The following is a 9766-nucleotide window of genomic DNA, read 5'->3' as shown; positions in this document are numbered from 1 at the left end:
CCATCCACATCCACCCACCCATCCACCCATCCACCCACCCATCCACCCTCCCATCCACCCATCCATCTGCTTATTTGTTTGTTCAGCCCTGCTCAATAAGTGCCTTGTGTGTCAGTCCCTGGCCACTCGCTAGACTTCCAGGCACCGTTCTCCTTTCTTCTCCACACCTACCCTCTCCTTGCCTTTTCTGTCACACTATCCTCTCTTTCTAGGAAAAATTCCTTAGCCTCTGAGTAGGAGAAAGTCTGGGCTCCAGGTTTCTGGCCAGGAAAGGGAAGGCCAAGCCCAAACCTAACAACCAGCCATCTAGATTATGTACTTGCAGTTTTGTATTTTCCATTCACACTTTAGCCTACACATCATTTTAACTTTCACGGAAATAATAACCTATCTTGCCCAGGAGATATTCAACTGAAGAAAAGTCATCATCTGATCACTGGGACCCCTAAATGGTTACATACCAAAGGTCCCATGCTCTCAGACTGACTAGAGTCCACATCTCGTCCCCAAACTACATTTCCCTGGAGAATGCAGGTGCCACAAAAATGACAACTTGTGGGCCCTGGCGGGTTGGCTCAGTGGTAGAGTGTCAGCCTGGCGTGCAGAAGTCCCGGGTTCGATTCCTGGCCGGGGCACACAGGAGAGGCGCCCATCTGCTTCTCCACCCCTCCCCCTCTCCTTCCTCTCTGTCTCTCTCTTCCCCTCCCGCAGCAAGGCTCCATTGGAGCAAAGATGGCCCGGGCGCTGGGGATGGCTCCTTGGCCTCTGACCCAGGTGCTAGAGTGGCTCTGGTCACAACAGAGTGATGCCCCGGAGGGGCAGAGCATCGCCCCCTAGTGGGCAGAGTGTCGCCCCCTGGTGGGTGTGCCGGGTGGACTCCCGGGCGCATGCGGGAGTCTGTCTGACTGTCTCTCCCCGTTTCCAGCTTCAGAAAAATACAAAAAAAAAAAAAATGACAACTTGTGAGTCACTGAATAACCAGGGGCCACTGGCCCCCTTTTTTATTACATTACAGTGAGGTAGCTTTCAAAGTCCTGTTGACCATAAGGTATCAGACTCAGTACTACCAGAACTATTGCCACGCAGGCAGCAAGCAGTGAGTTGAGGTTAGACCCTCCCAGTGGGCGGGTGGGCCAGTGAGTGAGATGTTAGAACATTTGGTACTGTCCATGTCTGGGTACGTGCCTATTACCTCAGCATTCCTACAAAGTGTACCATGTAGCATGTTTTATGTATATAAAAGGGAGGGTTTTTTTTTTAATATATTCCCAGATTATCCTTGTAATGACAGAAATCTGCAATAAAAGACAAAAAAAAAGTGTTTACCTCTTTTTATGAGTATCTGCTTTCTGTTTTGATTAACATCACTTACCTCTTAGTTTCATATGCAGTCCCTAATGTTTCTTGAAAGATATTTAATGTTTTACCTTTATTTTTTTATATTGAATGCTAATCTGTTTGTATATGGCATCATAAGACATAAGTTCACTTTTATTTCTTCCAAGATAAAGACAGTTGACTCAGCATAATTTAAAAATCCATCTTTTCCCCATTTAATTAAGTTGTTATTTTTGGAATGCAATTAAGTCTTATGTTAATAACTCTATTTCTAAATTTTCTATATTTTCAACTATTTATTTATTCCTATATTAATATTATGTTGCTAATATTACAAAGAATTTATTTTTTAGTATTATAATATCTAACAAGGCAAAACTTATACTGACATTCTTCTAATTTACATATTTTAGCTACATTTTGGCATTTAATATACTACATATATATAAGGCTATTTTATTCAATTTCTCTACTTAAAACAAAGTTGTTGGGATACCTAATGGAATTGTAGCATTTATAAATTAATTACTAGAGAATTTATATTTTTTGATAATGAGTCTTACTATCAAGAACATTGCTGGTTCCCTAATTTTTTTGACTCCATGGATAGCTTAACTGGGTTCTTTCCTCTTAATAATTTGTAGATATTATTTTACTGTCTTTTAATTTAGTTATGAATATGAATGAAATGTCCAGCATCAGTCTGATTTTGTATTCTTCTATAGATGACTTATTTTTTCTGCATAAAGCTTGCAAGCCTGGGGGTTTTGTTAGACTTTGCTTAGGTAAGTGACTTTACTCATTCATCCTGTCAGAAATGTATTAAGTTCTTTCAATAGGTTAAGTTCTTTCTTCAGCTCAGAAAAACAAACAAACAAAAACTTCTTTCATTTGCTTGATGATTCTTCTCTCCTACATTTGTTCCATTCTCCTCTTATGATTCGTATTTTTCACTTTTTAATTTTCTTAAATCTATCCACTAACTCTCCTATGTATTTTATTTTATACCTTCAATCTAGTTATACTTCCCTCTGTGCTTTGGGATGGTGCTTAAACTTGATCCTTGGGATAATTCAGGTGCCAGCAGAAATCATCCTCTTCTTCTATTCTGAATTGTAATAGTTGTGAAAAATCATGTCTCAGTTCCAAACAGTGCTCTCATTTTTCTCTTCAATTCTTTTTCTGTCTCCTCCAGAAGTTCTATTTCACTTGGATTGGATTTCAATCATTCTGATTGATCTTCCAGTTTCTGGCTTTTGGTTTCTTAAATTAATGGGAGTGGGAGAGGTTTACTCATAAGGTTTTTGCCAATATTCAAAAGTTCCATAAGTTGTAGCATTCTTGTAGGTGGTGGAAGGTGATGTGTCCTGCCCCCAGTGCTGATGCTATAAAAGCAAGCAGACTGCCAATTTGCTGCTGATACTCCTGGAGGAAGAATCTAGAGATAATGAGAACTTTCTACGTGAGCATCTCTACTTCTCTAATGGCCAAGCTCTCGCTCGGATCCACTACTCTCAGACTCTGCATTGAGACTCACACTATTCGCCAGCTGCTCTCCGAGTCTATAGGTTAGAAATCCCAGTACCAGTTTTCTCTGCTAAGATGCCAACAAAACCGAGAACAGGGGCCTTTGTTATTTGTATACATTTGCCTATAGAATGCTCTAGTCATTTGTATCTGTAGAAGCAAATGGCTTGGATTTAGGTCATAGGAACAGGGGCCTAGAAAAGAGAGTTATGTTTGGATCACCATCTCCTCAGAATACCTCTCTCAAATATTTTTCAGTTTGTCTTTTCCTTCTAAATTTTCTCTGTGCTCCAGAAAAGCCCATACCATGTCTGTTTTACTCACCACTGTACATCCAGGGCTTAGCACAAACCTGCAGCAAATAAATAAGGCTTAATTAAAATGTTTACAGAATGAGTGTTTGTGATGTTAACACTCCACGGATATTTTTCAATGAAATATTCAGAGCTAAACATACACTGTTTTCCTTCATTCTTTCCACCTCATTTCTACTTAGAAAGATTGTTCCAAATCAAATATGTGCTAACCTTTTACACATACATTCATCAGGATTTTCCACTGTTTCCAGGTAGTTAAGAGTTTTTCTCATCTTAATGATTCACTGACTTCCACTGGGTGTATCAGCAGGTGTATGTCCCCCTTACAAAAGGACACTTTTGCTTTTATCTCAGGAACAATCTCAGTTCGGTCTTCCCATAAAACTAAATAGCTCTCTGAAAGCCATGTAGTTAGAATTAGATGAGCAACATATGACTTTGTTTTTTAAATGAAAAAGCACACTGGAGAACGTGCTTTCTGTTTTTTAAACTCAGGGAGCTGAAACCATTAACCACTTTGCCAGTCAAGAACAGGTGCCAATCCAGTAGTCAGATGATGCTGTTGCCTTGACAGGGGATAACCATTCTTGCTCATAACAGATATCGTCAGAGGTGAAATAACAATATGTTCTGGAATATTCTCAACAGTAAATTTCTACATACCTTAAAGAACCATATTTTTATGATAGAATATCCTTCTAACTCTACTGCGTTCCTCTCATACCCGTCTTCTTGTGTCTTTTACGTCAGTGGTTCTCCCACTATAGGCAGCCTTAGCAAACCCCAATGACCAGGCCATACTATACTAAATAAACTGAAATCTCTGGCAGTGCAATCAGTCCTCTGTAGTTGTGAGAGCTCTCCAAGTGATCCCAACTTGGAGAAACGGCACGACGTCCTTTCTACTCAAAGTCTTTTCCGAGGGCCAGCATCATTCACATGAGCAGGTACCTTGTGAGAAATATCAGGCACCACCCCGAAACTACTAAGTCAGAACCTGCCATTTAAAGGGTGATTCCTGTGAGCATTTAAATTTAAGAAATAAAGAACTAGACCAACTGGTCCTGACCTCTGCAGAAAGGCTGATTCCAACAATTGCTAATTGAGTATTTGCCCTGTGCCAAGCATCTTGTTAATAGTGTAAGATATGTTGTTCAGGTAGGTGTAAATTTTTTGGAGTCACTGGAGCAATGCAGGGTAAAATGCATCTTAAATTGCATCAGATTAAGTTTTAGTCCTGTTGACCCAGCAAAGGTAATGGTAGAATTGGCTGTTCTATTCTGCTTAGCCAACCCCTAGGCAGCCACAAAGACGTAACAGATCTGTATGCCCTATCCCTGGAAAAGTTTTCATGTTAAAGCCATCTCACTTCAGTAACAATAATTCCTAATACATCACAAAATATTTGCAAACCAAATTGCTAAACTATCCTTTGATATTCTGGTTAGCGGAGATGGTGTTGCCTAGGAAAACAGCAGTCTGGGCAGGAAAACTGAGGTGGTTGGAGAGACATTTGCATATAATCTGGAAAACTGGTATCATATCTCATGTGTAAGTCTTTTAGCTGATTTTGTAGGTAACTCTTCCACCTGAGTTGATCACATTCAGAACTTTATGGAGTCTTTACCACCCACCATCGTTCATCTCAGGATAGAACCACTACCCACCCTTCCTGTTACTTTATTATAGTTGAAGAACTGCATTCCAGTTAACCACTATTTTCCTAAATTATTCAGTTGAGCACTAGGAATTTTGTGACAAATTTTCAAACACTTCTCATTGTCTAGTTCCAGAAGATTTAAAAGCCCAACCTGTTAGTTGAATGAGAATCACTTCTTAGGTGCTGCCATTGGGGAAGTTCAAGGTTTCTTCACAGCTCGTGCTCATGTCAAATGCACTGTATTCAGGATGTCTGAAGTGGAGTGAGCAAAAAAGAGTTCAACAGAAGAGTGGGAAGATTATAGGATAAAATACATTCATACTTGTTTTGTATATAAACCTTTTACATACCTAATTTTTAATGTTTAATGCCAAAATAGTCATTGATAAACTTAAAACTGAACATATATTGGAGATGAGAGCTCAACATTTTATATTGATAAAATATGTAATCAAAAAGCTTGTAAACTGCTACATGACATTGTATAGAGCTGACTTTCTTTTTGAAACAGAAGTTAAAAAAGCTCTTCTCATTGTCTTTTCTCCACATGTCAGGGTTTCTCTTTTCTTTCTGCTTCTTTTCTAAAGTCTGATTCTATTTTCATTGATTGCTAATCGTCTAATCTTTTAACAGGTCCAGACTTAAAGACTCAGATCTATAGTTCAGTACAGATTTATCTTTATGCTGGAAAGTCTGATTTGCTACCATGCAAATGCATTTCCTTTCTTTAAGTTTGAGAGTAGCAGGAAGGGAAGGAAAGGGAAAAAGAGAAAGAAAGAAAAGAAGGGAAGAGATGGGAAAGGAGGAAGAAGAAGGAAGGAAGGAGCCTGACCAGGCAGTGGCGCAGTGGATAGAGCGTCGGACTGGGATGCAGAGGACCCAGGTTCGAGACCCTGAGCTTGCCAGCTTGAGCCTGGGCTCATCTGGTTTGAGCAAAAGCTCACCAGCTTGAACTCAAGGTCGCTGGCTCCAGCAAGGGGTTACTCGGTCTGCTGAAGGCCCATGGTCAAGTCACATATGAGAAAGCAATCAATGAATAGCTAAGGTGTTGCAACGCGCAACAAAAAACTAATGATTGTGCTTCTCATCTCTCCCCGTTCCTGTCTGTCTGTCCCTGTCTATCCCTCTCTCTGACTTACTCTCTCTGTCTCTATAAAAAATAAATAAATAAAATTTAAAAAAAAAAGGAAGGAAGGAAAGGTAGTGGTAGGGGAGGAGAGAGAAGAGGAAGGAAGGAAGGAAGGGAGTGAGGGAGGGAGGGAGGGAGGGAGGGAGGGAGGGAGGGAGGGAGGGAGGAAGGAAGGAAGGAAAAGGAAGGAAGGAAGGAAGGAAGGAAGGAAGGAAGGAAGGAAGGAAGGAAGGAAGGAAGGAAGGAAAGAAGGAAGGAGGACCACACTATTGTTAGTCTTCTTATTGCTGTTCAGCACCAGAGAAGCTGAGTTCCTTGTTAGCATGGTGAGGCAGGCTGCCAAGCAAGATCAGAACAGTAATCAATGCAAGACGAATATGGCGAGAATAGAACTATAGATTTCCACTCCTGCCTACTCTTGCAGAAGTGAAACCCAGCAACTCATCTCTGTTTCTACTTGTCAATAGCAAAAGCCATTTGTAAGGAATGAGGACTATAATGATGAAAGAACAAAGTGCTAAGTGATAGGATTTTAAGATTTCTTATGTCTTGTTCAATTGGATTGTATTTTTACAAAAATTGGTGAATTGACTGGCTCATTGCCTTTAGGTTGATAGGGGACTAATTACTAAAGGGTATTTCAATAACATGGTTTATTTGTTTGTTTGTTTTTGTGTGTGACAGAGACAGAGAGAGACAGAGAAAGGGGCAGATAGGGACAGACAGACAGGAAGGGAGAGAGATGAGAAACATCAGTTATTCTTTGCGGTACCTTAGTTGTTCATTGATTGCTTTCCCATATGTGCCTTGAGAGGGGGGCTACAGCAGAGTGAATGACCCCTTGCTCAAGCCAGAGACCTTGGGCTCAAGCTGGTGAACCTTGCTCAAACCAGATGAGCCCATGCCCAAGCTGGTGACCTCAGGGTTTCGACCTGGGTCCTCCGTGTCCCAGTCCAATGCTCTATCCACTGTGCCACCGCCTGGTCAGGCTCAATAACATGTTAATAAAATCCCCTACTCTGATTTTTTCCCCATGAATTATTTCCCATATATATTATAAATACAATGCAGTGATTAAATATTGGCTTAATATTTATTTAACTCTAAGTCAAAACTTTAAAAAAAATTTTAAGAGTAGAACACCTCCCTCAAAATACTAATCTCTGAGAATATTTTTTGTTCCTATCTAAGTTAACTACTAAGCTACTTGTGTAAATTTCTCCAAGCTGTTATACTTAACAAGTATATGTAGAACCTATGTTTTAACTTACCAATTACATACAAAAAGTTGTCATTCCAGAGCCAGTATTCAACATCTTAGCCACTGATTCACTATCCAAACAGATGTAGGCCATTCTGTGTCATTCCAAGTTTTGATAGTCATACTGTGAATCTTGAGGCCATACACACAAGAGTAAAAGTGAAGATGACAGCAAAGAGGATGTTAACCAATTTGTATTTAAACATTGATGGTAAAAAAAACCCCTCTTCATTCTGCTTTGAACATAGAGCTAGTTTTCATTTGTTTCCTGGTCAAAGAAACTTCCTCACTCTTCTATCATGTATATAGTTAGTGGCCCATACTAATCATGCTTATAAATATTTCCTTCTAGGGCACAGAAGGGTTGATGTGACTGTGACCAAGATTCTCAGTTGAGCTCAGTAATGCAGCCTCTAAATTTTAGTTTAGCACTGGAGGATCCAGAAAAAGACAGCCTTTCTTATAATCTTTTACAGCTGGGTTTGGCCATGTGACTAAATTCCGCCAAAAGTTCTGTGTGGCAAAGCAGAGGCTCTCTCTAGTGTCTATTGCCTACTTCTTTATGCCCTCTTGTATCATATGGCTTGGAGTGTAAAGTCTGCCATATTGGATTATGAGCAAAAGGCCCAACTGACAGAGATCTTGGACAGAGAGCCTGAGTCCCTGAAGACTTCATAGAACAGAGCTGCCAAACCAAGCATGGTTTGCAGACCTTTAGATTTTTGACTGGGAGAGAAATAGATGTCTTCCTCTTTAAACCACTGTTTTGGTTGTTACTGTTTGTTTGGTTAAGCACACCTAAAGTGAAACCTATCTCATTTACCACACTAGACACAGCATATTTATTAGACCTGAACTCATTCAGATTTTGACTAGTATATTGGCTATGCTCACAGCTCTAGTCTCATCCCAGGACTACCTTGAAATCCATTTCCTACATGGAGTGAAAGGCATGGACATTTTTAAGGGTGATGGTATAGCCTACTTCAAAAGATTTCCTGAGCTAGAGTTATTACTTTTAAAAATAAATATAGTTCACTTAGACATATTACACTCCTAGGGGTACAATGACAATTGAAATCTAGGCTATTGTCCAGAAAATCATCAGACTTTGATTTTATCTACAGAGAATTGTCCTTTTAAAAATGGTATATGATGAGGCTTGATCACTAGATGCATTGACATTTGGGGAGGAAACAGTATTCTAGCAGCCTGGCCTGGAGCCCCTGCCTGCACACCCCCTCACCCAGCGCGGCTATAGAAAACTCACTGCAAAATGTCATAGGCAGAAAAGAAACTGATTGAAGACTAATTGCCTCTTGGAGAAAACAATCAGATTGCAATGGCTATTGCATAATATACAGATTCAAAATGAATAGCTTTAAAGTTTTCCAGGTGAATAAAGGGCTGTCTTTACAAAATATATACTCCCCAAAGAGCTGCAGAGGATTTGAAAGATATACTACCAACCTTCAAACTTTATAGAAACATACACAAGGAAATTATCTGAACTTGTTTCTGTGCATCATGAAACTTAAGGCACCACCAGAATCCTCCTGGCAGATAAGCAGAGTACCATCTTCCCAGAAATGATCAAGACTGTCTGACATGACTTCTCTTACCTCTCCTCTCTCTCTCGGCAAATGTTTCTTAATAAGACTTTATGAACTCCAGAGCTCTGTTCCTTTGGGATATATCTGTCCTCACTGGCTTCCTCAGGACCCTCCTGCATCAGTCTATTCCATTTCTTTACATATTCAAACTCTCTCTTTTTAATTCCTCCTTTCCCCCAAACTACAAAACACTTCAAATCTACCTCTTCAACTCCCTTCCCTCTCTTCCCACCAGCAAGCTAGCTTCTGTTACTGCAAACATTCTAGAAAGAACATCACTATTTGTTGCCTCCATTTCTTTCCCACTCTCTGTGTTGGCTTCAGTGTCTGGACACTGCCCTCATTTCTGACCAATCTTCTTTGTTAGGGTTCACTAATATTGTGCTAAATTAAATGGACTTTTTTTTTGTAAATTTAGAATTATTTTTAATAATTTTTATTTTTTTAATGGGGTGACATCAATAAATCAGGATACATATATTCAAAGATAACATGTCCAGGTTATCTTGTCATTCAATTATGTTGCATACCCATCACCCAAAGTCAGATTGTCCTCTGTCACCTTCTATCTAGTTTTCTTTGTGCCCCTCCCCCTCCCCCTTTCCTTCTCCCTCTCCGCCCTCCCCCCCCCCCCGTAACCACCACACTCTTATCAATGTCTCTTAGTCTCACTTTTATGTCCCACCTACGTATGGAATAATGCAGTTCCTGTTTTTTTCTGATTTACTTATTTCACTTTGTATAATGTTATCAAGATCCCACCATTTTGCTGTAAATGATCCGATGTCATCATTTCTTATGGCTGAGTAGTATTCCATAGTGTATATGTGCCACATCTTCTTTATCCAGTCATCTATTGATGGGCTTTTTGGTTGTTTCCATGTCCTGGCCACTGTGAACAATGCTGCAATGAACATGGGG

Source organism: Saccopteryx bilineata, chromosome 3 (genome assembly GCF_036850765.1).
Source record: "Saccopteryx bilineata isolate mSacBil1 chromosome 3, mSacBil1_pri_phased_curated, whole genome shotgun sequence".
NCBI lineage: Eukaryota > Metazoa > Chordata > Mammalia > Chiroptera > Emballonuridae > Saccopteryx > Saccopteryx bilineata.
Note: the sequence above shows the minus strand (reverse complement) of the source record.